Genomic DNA, 15,664 nt, shown 5'->3' with positions numbered 1-15,664 from the left:
AGAGCTGGCACATGAGTAAAGGGAAGTGCCATGCCCTGAGGACAGGATCAGTCCACAAAGGGGAGTAAGCCCAAAGCTTTGCGGAAAGCTTCAAGCTTCTCACGAGACAATGCCTTTGTGAAAAGATCTGCAAGGTTGTCTTGTGTTGGCACATAAGCCAAGCTGATCTCTCCTGCTGAGAGCCTCTCCCTGACATAGTGGTAATGCACCTCAATGTGCTTTGTGCGAGCATGAAAAACTGGGTTCCTCGCAACTGCCAATGCGCTCTGACTGTCAGTGTAGATAGTGTTGGCAGTGTCCTGTCCAACACCCAAGTCAGCCATAAGGCGTCTGAGCCATACACACTCAACCGTAGCTGTGAAGACTGCCCTGTACTCAGCCTCACAACTCGAAGTGGCCACAGTAGGTTGCTTCTTGCTCAACCATGATATACATGAACTGCCAAGCATGAAACAAAAACCACTTGTGGACACTCGCGTGTCAAAACAACCAGCCCAATCTGAGTCCGAAAAAGCATGTAAGTCTGGCGGCAATGATCCCCCCTTGGGATAAAACAAGCCAAGATGTAAAGTGCCACTAAGGTAGCGGAAAATCCTCTTGACAGCCTGCCAATGCTTAGACCCTGGACTATGCATAAATCTGCTGACCTGCGAGACTGCAAACTGAATATCTGGCCTCGTGTTGCATACATAAATGAGGCAGCCAACAGCAGTTTGGTAAAGAGTGACATCAGCAGGATCGCCAGCATCATGTAGACTCAACTTCAAACCTGTTTCCATGGGAGTGGCAATAGGTTTGCAATCCTCAAGTCCAAACTTACATAGCAATGTCTCTATGTAACTTTTCTGACACAAGGCAATACCACCATCACACTGCTTAAACTGTATACCCAAGTAATGATGCAACAGCCCCAAATCTTTCATCTTGAAAGTAGCATTCAAATCAGCCTTAAATTCAGCAATATGTCTCTCATTTGGTCCAGTGATCAGCAAATCATCAACATAAAGAACCACAATGAGAAATACATCATCCTCACGCTTTACATACAATGTGCTTTCTGTTGGACTGTTACGAAAGCCTCGTTTAACCAAATGAGTGTCAGCTTTCTCATACCAAGCACGAGGAGATTGCTTCAACCCATACAAAGCCTTCTTACATTTGCACACTTTGTCCTCTTGTCCTTTTATGACAAAACCGCGAGGCTGCGTTACATAAACTTCCTCAAATATGTCACCATTCAAGAAAGCAGTAACAATGTCTGATTGATGTACATCCCAACCAAAATGAGCTGCCAATGCACATAGAAAACGCACAGTAGTCATACGACAAGTGGGAGCAAAAGTCTCTTCATAATCTATGCCTTTTTGTTGTGCATAACCCTTTGCAACAAGTCGAGCCTTATGGCGATCGATCTCACCATCCGGCTTGCGTTTCAACTTGTAAACCCACTTCGTACCAATGGCCTTTTTGCCAGGAGGCAAATCACATAAAGTCCAAGTCTAGCAAGTGCGGATACAGACAATAGATTCTTCTTGATCCCAGGTACATAAAGTGCATCAACAAGTGTGAAGGAACTGCCATTAGCAGCAGTGAGCACAATCTTTCCAACTCCCTGAACTGGATAAGAGGCGTTGTTGGCACAAGTGACTGAATTCCCATGAGGGACAGACTCGAGAGAGGTAAACAATTCACGATGTGAGGTAATGTGCTTTGTAGCACCACTGTCGAAATACCACACATGTGAATCTGCAGCAACTGACAAGCATGCATCATGGACAGCAGGATTGTAAGTGCACTCTGCGCTAAAAGCCCATTCTGCATCAACATCAGCATCACAATCTCCTTTCACAGAAGACTCAACAATGGCTGCATTTGTAGTGGAACCAGCATTTGCAGTGGAACCACCCTCTTTCTTCTTAGCCTCTTTGGCCTTCAACTTAGGACACGACTTGATCAAGTGATCATTGGCTTTACAATAATGGCAACGCATTTTCTTTTTGCCCTTATCACCAGAATTGCCAGACGAAGTGCTGCCAGCAGAAGCATTAGGAACAGAAATTTTGCCACTCGCAGCAGAACCATAAGAAGTGGCTGCATTACTGTTACCACCCTTTCTTTGAGAAGCAATAAAAGCCTGTTCAACTGCACGCTGCCTAGTCCTGTTTTTTCTAGAAAGTGACTCTTGCAACAGCAATGTGCATAATGCATCAAACTTGACAACTTCAGGATTTCCTTGGGTCATCAGTCTCCAAGTACTAGCAAAAGTCTGGTAGGAATCTGGTAAGGCATCAAGAACAGTCTGCACAAGGGAACTGTCAGAAATGACTTCACCTGCAGAAATGAGTTGCTCATTGATATCCTTGACACTAGCAAGGAAAGTGTCCATATCATCTTCCTCATGCATAATCTTCGACTCTAGCTCTTTACGCAGCAAAGCAATTTTAGCCTCATTGCGGCTTGCATAAAGACCTGCTAGAATATCCCAAGCCTGTTTTGCAGATTTTGGTGAACGGATGTGAGGAATAATGGTGCGCTGCACAGACAACGCAATCAATGCATGAGCTTGCGCATCCTTAACATCCCAACGAGCTTGTTCTGCTGTAGGCAAAACAACTCTAACAGTTGCAATCCTTGCAGCAAGACCTGCAACATCCTCAATATCGCCTACATCTTCAGAAACAGGACGTACATCAATGCCCTGCACAATGTTCCAGACACCTTTTGACACAAGAACGTGTTGCATCATATAAGCCCACATAGGGTAGTTGTCCCCATCCAACCTGTCCTCAGCAGCAAACATCTTGAACACATCTGTGTTGTTGTTGTCAGCCATGGTAAATGCTGCACCTGATGTGAAAACTGCCCGAAAATAGGAGAAATGGAGCGGGAACAACTTGTGCTATATAGCACAAACCGTAGAAGACTATAAGGCACCTGTTATGCAGAAAACGGCACTGACAGAAAATCTGCACAAAATGACGAAATAGCCTGTGCAGTACTGCCCGTAGTGGAAACGGAGGCCGAAATGAGCCCAAATCAAAATTCTGAGCAGACCAAGCTCTTCGAGCTCCCCCAAAATATTTGTCGACCTGCGAACGCTTGCCAAAGCTCACTGAAATCGGAGAAAGTGAGCAGGCGTGTGCTGGAGCAGCTGGCGACTAAGCCCGGGAGGACGTGACCTGCTCTGATACCAATTGTTGGAATTAGGGTTGCAGAGAAAAAAACACAGCTTGGAGAAGACGAAGGAAGCTCAAGGCACACAATAGAGAGTGTATTCCTTAGTGTGCAATGGAAAGATAGATAGCCCTAGAGTGATGGGCGTATATACAATGCACGGGGGAAAAAACCTCCTAAAGAGGGAAAAAATGCCCCGGCGGTCCTAGTGTGTTCACACACATCACTACCACATGTATATGGTAACAGAGGGTCCTTGGGGCCCTAAAATGACAAGTACAAGAGTTTTTTTGATGCATGGCCATAATTCAAGTGGGCAGCTTTTAGGCTGTTTTCAAGAGCTTCTAGTGTTCAATTGGCTCTGAATCTGTATGGGCTTGTCTCACACAAATTTGTTCATCTTGTCGCGCTCTTCGACCATCGTGTGATGCAAAAAAATCATATCCTACTCGGATTCTCCAAAAATCAACGTGCAAGTTGGCAATTTCTTTAAAAAATGATGTAAAACAGACATTTCTTACTTTTTCCTTAATCTACGGGCTCAAACGAGCATTAAAACCATGGAATCTGAAAATACTCAAAGAGCCAATGTTTTTTATTGTGTTGAGGACTGTATTTCCTACATACAAAACTTTCTCAAAATCTCACCCTAACACCTTCAAAAGTGGCTTCCAAGGAGTGCCCTCGATCAAAAATTGAAACTGAAGGAAAACAATCAGAATGAACTCCTACACTGTGTAGAAACTTTAAAATAATCAAAATTTTCTTTTAAAAAAAGTTATTGCTAAAAATTTGAAAATAGACTACCCTTGGACTTCCCACAACAATAGAAATCAAAGGGTTCAAGGAGAGGTCTGGTGTCACAAGTGCATGGTAGGAATCTAATCGAGGTTTATTCCGTCAAGATCTCTTATACTTTATCATGTCTTCTCATGTACAATCTTACCAAACAAAAACAAACTTACACTTTAAATGACTACAAATCTTATTTAACTTATCAAACAATCTAAAATATGGTAGACCTAGAGTGCTCTTACACATCAACAAACAAAAAAGTCCAAATTTCTTCTCATTAACTTTGATAAACATACATCTGTGGACAACTTCCAAGGAGTAGTGCGGTCATAGTTCTTACATCCATTCCATGACATGGTATGCTCATGGGGTGACCTATCACATAAAAATATATTTGGTAGGAGTGCCCTCATGTTAGGAAAGGGTGTGTTGCTGCTGATGAAAAGTTTTTGCATTGTCCTACTAGGGATCTCTCCATGTTAGCATAATGATTTTTGGTGTAGTGGGAGCCACATTGCCGCTGAGGAGAGCTTTGTGCCACTGTAAAAGCTTCATATTATGCCAGTTCCTTGAGCCATTCTTGCAAACAACGCCACTGTGCGCTCCTTGCCGCACTGTCGAAGCAAGGGACTTGCCGTTACACCGTGTGCGAGAGCCATAGACGGCTCCAAGCACACAACTAGCTTAACTAATAAGCTCAAAAGAGGGCAATGGTGTGTCACTCATCGCTCTATGCTCCTGCCGTGGAGGATTCCTCGCCGCGAAGAAGAAGGAGACGCCGCTACGTCGCGCTCAACCGCTTCACCGCCGTCGTGCCGCCGCAATGCTCGATCGCACTCTCTCTCTCTCTCTCTCTCTCTCTCTCTCTCTCTCTCTCTCTCTCTCACACACACACACACACACACACACACACACACACACACACACACACACACACAAGGAGGTGAAGAAGAAGAAGATGGAGATGGAGATGGAGCACTCTTCTATTACACACACACAAGGAGGTGAAGAAGAAGAAGAAGAAGATGGAGATGGAGCAAGAGCACTCTTCTATTGCACAAATGAAAGAATGAGTGAATTTTAGGTTTAGTTGGCTTTTATATGAGCTCACCCCATTCACACTTGGGCGCCCATGCTTAGCCAACTAATCCCTTGAATGTCCCAATTAGAGTGCGCCTCTCATCGGCGATCACTCTTACCCTTTTCCTATTGGTCCGACAAGCCCGGTACCTGACTCTACCAAATACATAATACACGTCCGTCGTAGGTGATGGGGTGTCCGTGAGCCGTGAGGGTTAACATGCCCCCCTTCCTGATGTAGATTCCGTCCTCATAAGCTATTGAGTTGAAGCTCGTTCGTCGAGGTGGAAGAGCATTTGAGACGAATGTCCTTAGCCTTCTTCAGTCACTGCAAAATCAAACAACATTGGCACAGTAATTGCATTCTCATAAGTGATTAAAAAGCATATGCAGTTTTAGGTAGACAAATTGATTGGTAAAAGAATTTCAAACAATTTGTCAGCAATGAACATTAAATTGCAATGTAATCAAATGCATAAACAGATGTAAAGGTAAAAAATTAAACAAGTCTGGGGTCGCTAATTTGACGGTCGAAAGGCACTAGAGATCGATTATTAATACCATGGGTAAGCTTCTCAATTTTCTGTGGTCAATTAAGTTGTTTAATCGCGAGAGCCAAGTATTCATGTTCGAGGGCTGACTAGAGGCTATATCTAGAAGACCTTGTAGTTAAGCTACCATAAAAGGAATTTCTCATGAAATCATTGCCTGACTGATTACTTTTTCTTTGACCCCCCAAAGTCTTTTCACAGTGATTCAATTTTGATGTGTGTGCTTATTTTGTATGCCTTGGGTTTTTTGCTTTTCAAGTAAAAGCGCCGATACTGGGAACCTCTAGGGCTCTAGTACCATAGGCAATACATGTGAGTGAAGTACCAAATCAAGCTGAGATTTCTCTTCCAGCTTAAGATTTTACAGTGTGGCACTTTGATTTTTTGTTTGTTCATTTTCAGCATTTTAATTTTGTAGCTTTGGGGGGTCATATAACACTGATACACCTCCCCAGGCTCATCACACTAGTAAACTCCCTTTATAATACTTAAGCTAAAGGTCAATAGAGTCAAGCCCACTAGAAAGCCCTAGTACATTTCACACAATGCTGCCTAAATCGGATTAAGAACTTAAGTAACCATTAATTATTAGGAAGACATTCCCCATGGTATTAAGAGAAGATTTCTAACACCTAACTTGGTCAAACTAGTTTGTCGGACTGCTTGATTTTTAAACCTAGACAAGTGATTATGACAAAAAATTACATTGAATTAAATGTTTGATACTAAGCAAATGCGGTGAATATTAGGCTACCAATCACAATTAAAGCTGACAATCATAGATGCAAAAAAGATAAGGGGCAATGCTAATGGACAAGAAACACCTGTTTGTGTCGATGGTCGCGCTTGATTTGAAGAGTGAGTTGAGATAAAGATTCCATGAAGGTCCAAATCCTACCAATAGCAACACGCTCCTGTACACACTCGGAAACAAAAGGAATACCTCCAGGAGGCACATTAGTGGAAAAAGGTACCAACACTTATTGAACACAACAAAAAACATAAGGAACCCTAACCTAATTATTTGCACTCCCCCTAGAGAGTCAAGGGAATAGGATATTGTAGAGGTTGGGGGGAAACCCTAAGGCTAAACCCCTATCCTTGTCGTCGAGATAAACAAAGTCATCATCCATGAGACCATATGTGCCATCCGTGTAGTCGTGTAAATTTTCTTCTCCATCATAGGTGCCCATGTTTACTAAGAAGGTCACGAGACGCCTATAGTCATCTTGGTCAAAAGGGTAGGCTTGTGCAATGGGAGAAACGCTCTCTACTAAGTATGGATCAGACGTGGTCAAGAGACGTATCAGCCATTCTAACTCCTCAAAATTCCTCTCACATGCTAGCGTACCTATCAAATCCCATTCACATGCAAGCACTGGAAAGACCATGTGAAATATTTGTGAAAAGTAACGAGGGTACCTCTCACCCAAGGCAGGAGTGGATGACTCTAGCGTACTAGCCATATCTGTACACGCAAATAGATGATGGTTAGAGTACAAATATTACAAGGGTTGTGTTCTTGTGCATAATTTGTTTTTATGATTTGTGTTATGGCTCTTGCTCTTTTACTTTTTTATCTTGTTTTTGTGAGTATAAGGCTTTATATATACATTCCCTAAGATTGGAGATTAAGAGGTCAGGGAGAAAGGTTGAGAGGGAAGCAAGTGAATGATGGATGTCCACAAACACTCCCCTCTTCCTTGGGTAGATCATACCGTTTGAAATGATGTCGTCACCCTTTGAAACCAATTGTTCCAGTTGGTAATAGGTGAGGATTTTTGCCAGTAGTTTTCTATTACCCTAGGTGCCTCGTCATGTTGCAAGGGTGGTAAGGTACTCTCCCAGGATCGAACTTGAAGTGGTTCATCAGGTGATTCTTGAACACTGGGAGGTGTGGATTCTTTTGTAGCTTCATGGAGGTCCACTACTATAGATGGAGGCTGTGTAGAAGCTTTTACCTCTATGGATGTATTACATGAGGAGCTAGAAGCTTCATGGAACTCCCCCCTTCATGAGCTAGGTGGAATAAATTGGTTTTGCCTTGGAGCCCAAACTAGCTCTGGACTAGGTGTGTAGCATTCTGTGATCTTTCCCTTCCCACGGTCTGCCATTGGCTTTAGCGTTACATTGTTTGACTCATATGGGTTTGTTGTCGATAGGGAAGGACACATTTTATGTTTAGGTACCCAAATTTTCTCATTTCCATCATAGTAGCCTTGGGCTTCTAATAGTTGTTTTGGAATCCATCGTGATTTGGTCTTGACTCTCCTAGGGCGCGCTCTTGGTTTTCCCAGGAAATTTTTTCTTGGAATGAATGGGAGGGTTGAGGTAGTTGGAAGTAAGGCCTTGGGGACCCATTGATATGTACTCTTAGGTCGTGCAGGTTGAGTACTTGCAATATTACTGCTTGCTGCAACTACAAGTGTTGAAGTGCTAGGTTCATGGGTAGCTGGCAAAGAGGAGCTAACCACCTTGGCTTGTGAATGTTGGCTATCCTTCAACTTTGCTAGAGTTTGCAACGTAGGTGACTTTGCTTGAATGATAGGGGTAAGAGTCGGTGGTCGCGTCGTGACACTACCAGTATCCCAATCAATAGTGCATTTGGTTGCCAACATCCACGTGCGTCCCAGGTTTACGTTGCCTTCCATAGCTCCCGCGGGCATGACTAGAAACCTCTGCACTATGCTTCCATTGTCATAGACAACAGGGGTCTGAAGGACTCCAAGAATAGCAGTTTTCTTTTTATTAATGCCCTTGACTTACATCGCACTCGGGGATAGGGTCGGTTTCCCTAATTGACACCAAACTCCATAGGATAACAAATTGTGTTTAGCTCCCGTATCTAATAAGGCATTGTATAGTATTTTCCCATAGGGGCTATTTAGCTCAATTGGGTATCGTAGGGGTGGCTCAGATTCTAATGAGTCGTCATCTGTGTCCTCGAAAAATGCTTTCGTGATTCCCAGATTAGCCTCTCGTTGGCGTCTAAGACGTTGTCGTTCTCGAGCCTCAACTCTTGCTTGGATTTTTTTAAGCTCTGCTTGTTCCTTGGCAGCCTTCTTTTGATGGATAGGTTGCAACTCTTCCTGGCTTAGAGGATCATAATATCTTTTGAATTTACTCCCATTAAGGAATCCAATGGTTTCAAATCCATCTAGAGTCTCCACACGAATGGTACCTTGCGGGGTAATTTCACACACTCGATATGGTCCCTTACCAGCGTATTTCAATTTCTTCTTTTCATTACGTACCCCGTACATAAGAACTTTATCACCAACCTTGATGTCTTTATCCTTTAAATGGCTATCAAACCACTTCTTTCTCCTATCCTTCTCCACTAAAGCATTTCGCACAGCTAATTGCCTCTCTTCATCTAGCCTTTCCAGGATATATAATCGCTCCACTAAGGGGTTACCATCCCAACCTTCTTGAGAAGCTACTCGAAGACTAGGAATGACAAACTCCCATGGCATAACTGCTTCTTGGCCATACACCATCTTAAACGGTGTGCAATTAATAGCAACTTTATACGCAGTACGATAAGCCCATAAAGCTGATGTAAGCTTTAGGTCCCAATCAGTGCGATGAGCCTCGACTGTCTTTGTCAAAATGGAGATGAGAGTTTTGTTGGTACTCTCAGCTTGGCCATTTGCTTGGGGATAATAGGGTGTAGACTTGTGGTGTGATATCATGAAGTTTGATGTGAGTTCTTTTATTACTTCATTTATAAAATGAGTTCCATTGTCACTCACAAGTTCAAAGGGGCATCCAAAACGTGTGATAATGTTCTCAAAGAGGAACTTAGCTGTTGTTTTTGCATCCGCCTTCCGTGTTGCTTTTGCTTCAGCCCATTTGGTTACATAGTCGGTAGCCACAATGATATATCGTGATTGCGTGTTACGTGCAGCCGGACTAATCGGTCCTACAAAGTCTAAGCCCCACTTTTCAAATGGTTGGGTTACCTTGATGGGATGTAGAGGCATCCTATCCCTTCTTTGTGGCTTGTTGAAGCGTTGGCATTCATCACATCCCTTTGCAAAAAGTGATGCATCCTTAAACAGAGTGGGCCACCAATAGCCTGACTGTAAGATCTTTCGGGCAGTCAACTTTCCTGAAAAGTGACCACTAGCTACGCCCATGTGTGCCTCTTGTAGAATATATAAATACTCATCCTCGCGGGCACAGCGTCTAAGAACATCATCTTTTCCTCTCTTATAGAGAGTTCCAGCCAGTAAGAAATAGGGTTCGCATTCCTTGATTAATTTTCGAGCTATATCTTTTCGCTGTTCTTTGGGTGAAAAACCATTAACTAAGAAGTTAACAATCTTTTCACTCCATTCAGGCATTGTCTCAACAATGAACAAAGGAGTATCAGGCAATTCATCATCAACCCCCGTAGGAGCTTCGCCATTAGGGATATGAGATAAATGATCTGCCATGACATGTTTCCTCCCAGGCCTCACAACAATGGTGAAGTCAAACTCAAGAAGAATTAACAACCATCGTGTAATTCGACCTGTGGAACACGGCTTGTTTACCAAATATAGCAATGCTTGATGATCAACATAAAACACAAACTTGGTAGCAAGAAGGTAATAGCGAAATTTCTTTACTCCGTAAATCATAGCTAGACCTTCGCGCTCTGTAGTAGTGTAGTTCATCTCGGCATCATTTAATTGGCGACTTGCAAAACTAATAGGGTAGTCCAATTTATGTTCTCCTGGTTGAGTTAGAACACACCCAATAGCAAAATTTGATGCATCAATATGCACATGAAAAGGTACATTCCAATCAGGTGTTCGCAGGATTGGAGCACTTGTTAGGGCCTTCTTTAATAACTCATAAGATTGATGACATTCTTCCGTCCAGTGAAACTCGATAAGAAGCTTGTACAATGGACGCGCTATCTCGGCAAAGTTTAAAATAAATCTTCGATAATAACCAACATGGCCTATAAATCTTTGAACTCCTTTATAGTTCGTAGGTGGTGGCAAATCGGCAATGGCTTTAATCTTACTCTCATCTGTGGCTATCCCGTTCTTGAACACTATATGCCCTAGAATGACTCCATGCTTAACCCATAATTGGCATTTGAAAGGGTTCAATGAGATGCGATAAAATCTGCACCTTTCAAATATTTTGCGTAGATATAACAAATGCTTCTCTCAAGAAGAATAAACACAAAGGTCGTCTAGGAAAGCTTCACAAAACTCCCTTAGAAATTCTTTAAACGCAGTGTTTATTAATCGTTGGAATGTAGCAGGGGCATTCGTTAAGCCAAAAGCCATAACACGAAATGCAAACACTCCAAACTCTGTGATAAAAGCAGTTTTAGCTTGGTCCTCTAATGCAATTGTGATTTGATTGTAACCAGAGTACCCATCTAAAAATCTATAAGCCTCCTTGCCCGCAACTCTTTCAAGCACATGTTCTGAATATGGCAAGGGATAATGATCTCTCCTAGTGGCTGCATTAACTTTCTTGAGGTCCACGCACACTCTTAGTTTCCCATTCTTTTTTGGCACAATGACTATTGGAGAAACCCATTCTGAGTGCTCAATAGGGTATATAAATCCACATTGGATAAGTTTTTCAATCTCCTCTTGTACAATTTTGGCGTACTTAGGATTCATTGGATAGGGTCGCTGCTGGACGGGTTTAGCAGTGTTGATCATGGGAATTGTATGTTGCACCATAGAAGGGGGAACGCCCTTCATGTCATGATATGTCCAAGCAAAGATATCCTTGTATTGCTTGAGGAGCTCCTTAAGTACAGCCTCTTCAGTTTCGGTAAGGTCTTGAGCAATAAAGACTGGTTTAGACTCCTCACTTGGTTCTGCTAATTCTATCTCTTTAACTACCGTTAGACCATCATAGACTCCACTGCTTCCATTGGTAGGTATTCGTTGGGCTTTGGCATACACAACCTTTCGCTCCCCCGTGGTATAAGATTTAAAATGTTCAGGAGCCGTATGTAAGTCAGCAGGCTCTTGTCCTGACGGAGACCTTCCTTTTAGTTCTGCCTCCTTTTGTTGTTGTGCTAACTCTCGGTTTTGACGTCTTCTTATAGTTCGACTCAATTTAGGCTCTGTAACCTCCAATTGAGCGAGGTCAATGGGTCGCGGGCTGCACCACATGACACTCTGGAGATGTTCACCCCAATTGTCTACTAGCTTTCGATGAGCATCACATGCCCCTAGATAGCTAAGCCATTCTGTAGTAGATCTTTCCTTGTTTATCCTAGCTCTCACATTTGCTTGATATCGTCGTCTCTTATATGACCTTTGTTTCTTGTTAAGGTTTTGATTTTGGTAAATGTTTGAACTCGACTCGCTTGATAGGTCTTTGCTTGTATCTTCTTCACTCTCATATAAATTACCATAGATGGTCGTACTAGACCTTGAGTGTTCAGTTTCTATACTTGGCTCACTCGATGTTTCCTCACATTCTGAATCCATTTCTCCCTGAGATTCTGTTTCTGATGTGTATTGGCCCGAAGCCTTTGAGGAATCATCGGTTTCACTCTCAGGTAGGTGTGGCTCTTTCTTATCATCGGATGTTACATGCGCTACACCTAACATGTTTACTGGTGCAATGTGTGGTATCTCTTCCCCATCTGGTGTTACCCAGGTTGTTCCTCTAGCTCCCCATGTATCTATAGTTGCCGCTAGGTATACCCAATCGACATTGTTTGACTCAGCCATTCCGGGTAGGATATCCATATAAGGAGAGTTCTCCCCAATATCCGTGTCTTCGTTACACGTGTAACAATACTGTAATGGAGCTGAGTGAATTGTTGTGTCTGATCGATTATCAATGATGAATTTATTTCCTAGAGGATGCGTTCGACCACTTAAAAGATCAACTCGAATGACAGAGTCTTGGAACTGTAAGTAGACGTGGTTTTTGGACCAGTCATGCACCATTTTTGCTTCCCTCATGAATGGACGCCCTAAGATCATCTCAAATGACATAGGATGCTTGGAAAAATCCATAACAATGAAAGTTTGCCTTACCTTATGTCCCAAGACCTTGATTCTGAGATCCTTTAGCATTCAAATAGGCGTAACAATAGATCCATTAGCCATTTTTACCACTACGCTTGTGGCTTCAAGGTGAGGTCGCCCCATAGACTCCCAACAACTCTTTGTCACCATGCTGACTCCCGCACCACCGTCAAGGACTCCCTTTACAGTTAATCCTTTAGTAGTGATTGGCACAGTAGCATTAGATTCATCACCTTCAAAGTATTGCCCCAACTTGTTAACGGGTACTTCAATTACAGATTCATGTCCCGCTAGGTCAGATGGTGGTGCTAAATGTTCCTCATCATTCATTACCGAGTCAGGTTTGTTCATATGTGCAAACTGTGGTAATCCGGCCTGTAATTCTCCATTGAGGAAGGCTCGAAGAGCTGAGACTAGCTCGGGGTCTTTATATAGTTTGGACATGATGGTGGTTCTAACTTCTGAAGACATGAAATCCATCAATTTGGCAACATTTAATGGCATCTTGTGGGACGTAGGACCCTGACAAGAGAATGGTGAAGATGGAATCTCCACTTCCTCTAGGGGGTCGGGTATTCCCTCACCAAACATTCTCTCTAGTAGGAAAGGTGTGTGTCCACTTTCAGATGTCCTACCCTCACTATCCTCCCGAATGATACTGGGTATAGCTAACGGCCTGTAGTTCTTGTGAGGTTGAACTTGTGTGGGAAACACTGTCTCCGACATCTGATATGTTTGGGTTCAGGTTCTAATGTTCGTTGAGTTTCTTCCACCAAACCCCTCAGTTGTTGGACTCGTCCAATTTCCACTGTTGGGTTTGGATAGGTTCCAATCTTTCTCTTGCAATCCTCATTTTTCGTCTCTCGTGGCTTATCTTGGGGGTTCGCAACTGGGTGGTTTAACTTTGAATACTCTTTTGGTGTTCGTCGTAATTCCCTCTCGTGATTCCTCTTCACTGGCTTTTTCCTTTGTAGTAATAGTTTTGGTCTCCGTGGTCTCTATCGAATCTGAGTCATCCTCAGGGTCATTCATATACACGGGATCCTCTCATGTCCCTATGTTAGTCTTTGAACTAGGTTTTGAGCTAGAAGCATTAAGGGATTTCTTTCTTCGTGTTTTCTTCTTTCTCGTTCGGCCAATGGATGCAACATCTCTCTCTTCGAGGATGTAATTTTGCTTTTGGAGCATCGACCGTGTGAGTGCATTCACTGGTGCTATGTTTATAGTTGGTGGTGTCCCATCAACAATCTCTATTATGTTCAATGGTGTGATTTTCAGTGCGTTTGGATTGTTAGGACACTGTGCGATCAAATGATCTATGCCACAACGATTACAAGTGAGTATTGGCATTGCCAATGCACTCCCTTGACTTGTTTGCATTAGTGCGGCATTCTTTTGCATTCTAATGGGGCACTCAGCTACTCGATGTGGTCCACCACATTGGTAGCACTGAAGAGATGGTCTCTTGGTAAAACTATTAATGTGTTTGGCCTCTTGCTGCTAGCGCAGTAGCTTGATATACCGGTTTGATTTGTCCCCAATGGTCTTCCATATAGTACATGGGACACTCCTCAAGCATGTCGACTCCATAGGTGATACTAGAGTCTATGTCCGCTTCGCAATCTACATAAGTACTAGATGACTCGCAACCTATTTGGTTCATAGGTGTAACTCTTGGATGAGGGGGTTGCGGTCCTAGCACTAGAGGTGGCAACGGTGTGGTTTGGACCGCATTTTGGGTTCTAGGGACCATGTGCTATAATGGCAACTGTTGCTCCATGGGTGGGGTAGGCATCAATGGAGGAACTCGAGGTGAGTCTGCCCAAGCTATAGGCGGTCTATTTTCCATGATGCGTTTAATCATTAGGCAATCCTTCGCTTGATGGCCATACCTACCACACGCGTTACAAGTCCCGTTAAACTTTACTCTGAAAGTAGGGCATTCACTCGTAGTATGTGGGCCCAAGAAAATTGAGCACCATTGTTGCTCCCTTCTTGGATACATATGAGTGTTTTGTGGAGCACGATTACCCCTAAGGCTTTCTTGGATGGCCTTGGTGAGATCTGCCAAAGTCATCTCAGATATCGTTTGCTCTTTCACGATTAGCTTTATCTTCATTGGCTCATGCCCTGATGCTTGCGAGCTACTTGACTTCGGCTCGGCAGACACTCTTTCTCCTGCAATCATTAAATTATCCTCCAATTGGATTGCATTCATGGTGACTGCTTCCCAAGTAGTGATACCTCTAATGACTAGGCCATTATAGATACTTTCATGTCGTAGTCCCCTAATGAATCTATCGAGCAATTGGTTGTTGTTGAATCGCTCGTTTGGATTGCATCGAGAATTCAAATTCTTTAGGCGACTAATGAAGTCTCTCACGGATTCACCTTCTTCTCGTTGGGCTTTCTGGAGCTGAGAGGCTACACCCCAAAGTACTCCCTCTCGTATGTATTCTTTTAAGAACAGTCTCCTAAGAGTAGAGTAGATCGTTTTCTCTTCTACTCTTAAGGTTCTATACCAATCTCCAGCCTTTCCGCTTAGGGTCAAACTCAAAGCCTTACACTTATGTAGCTCATTGTGCTCTTCCAAGGAATCGCACACATGTTCAAAGACTTCCATATGCTTTCTAGCATCTCCGTCTCCACTGAATTTCTGTGTGAGCTTAGCTACTTGAACTGCCTTGCTCCTAGGCTCTCTATCAGGTGCACTACGCATGTTTTCCGCAATAGAGCGACCGATAGTTTGAGCAAATGCTGCCAAATCTCCTATTTGAGCAGGTATAATGGGTGTATGTGCTCCTGGAACCACATGTGAGATGGGAGTTGGCCTTGGCCTTGGCATACGCGCGGCTCTTGGGTCCCATATTTCGTATGGTGGTGTACCAGACGGTGGTCCAAAGTTTACAGGCGTGGCCCTAGGCATAGGGGGTGCCTGATATGGCATGTTATTATTAAATGGCATGGCTCCACTTGTATAAGAGCTTGGATAATTCCATTGTGGATTGTAAGCTCTTGGAATAATCGGAGGTGTAGGAGCTACATGAGGCTGAG

The sequence above is a fragment of the Adiantum capillus-veneris genome, chromosome 15, assembly GCF_014529385.1.
Source record: "Adiantum capillus-veneris isolate H3 chromosome 15, ASM1452938v2, whole genome shotgun sequence".
Lineage (NCBI taxonomy): Eukaryota > Viridiplantae > Streptophyta > Polypodiopsida > Polypodiales > Pteridaceae > Adiantum > Adiantum capillus-veneris.
The sequence above is the reverse complement of the archived record's forward strand: the minus strand, read 5'-3'. Positions refer to the sequence as shown.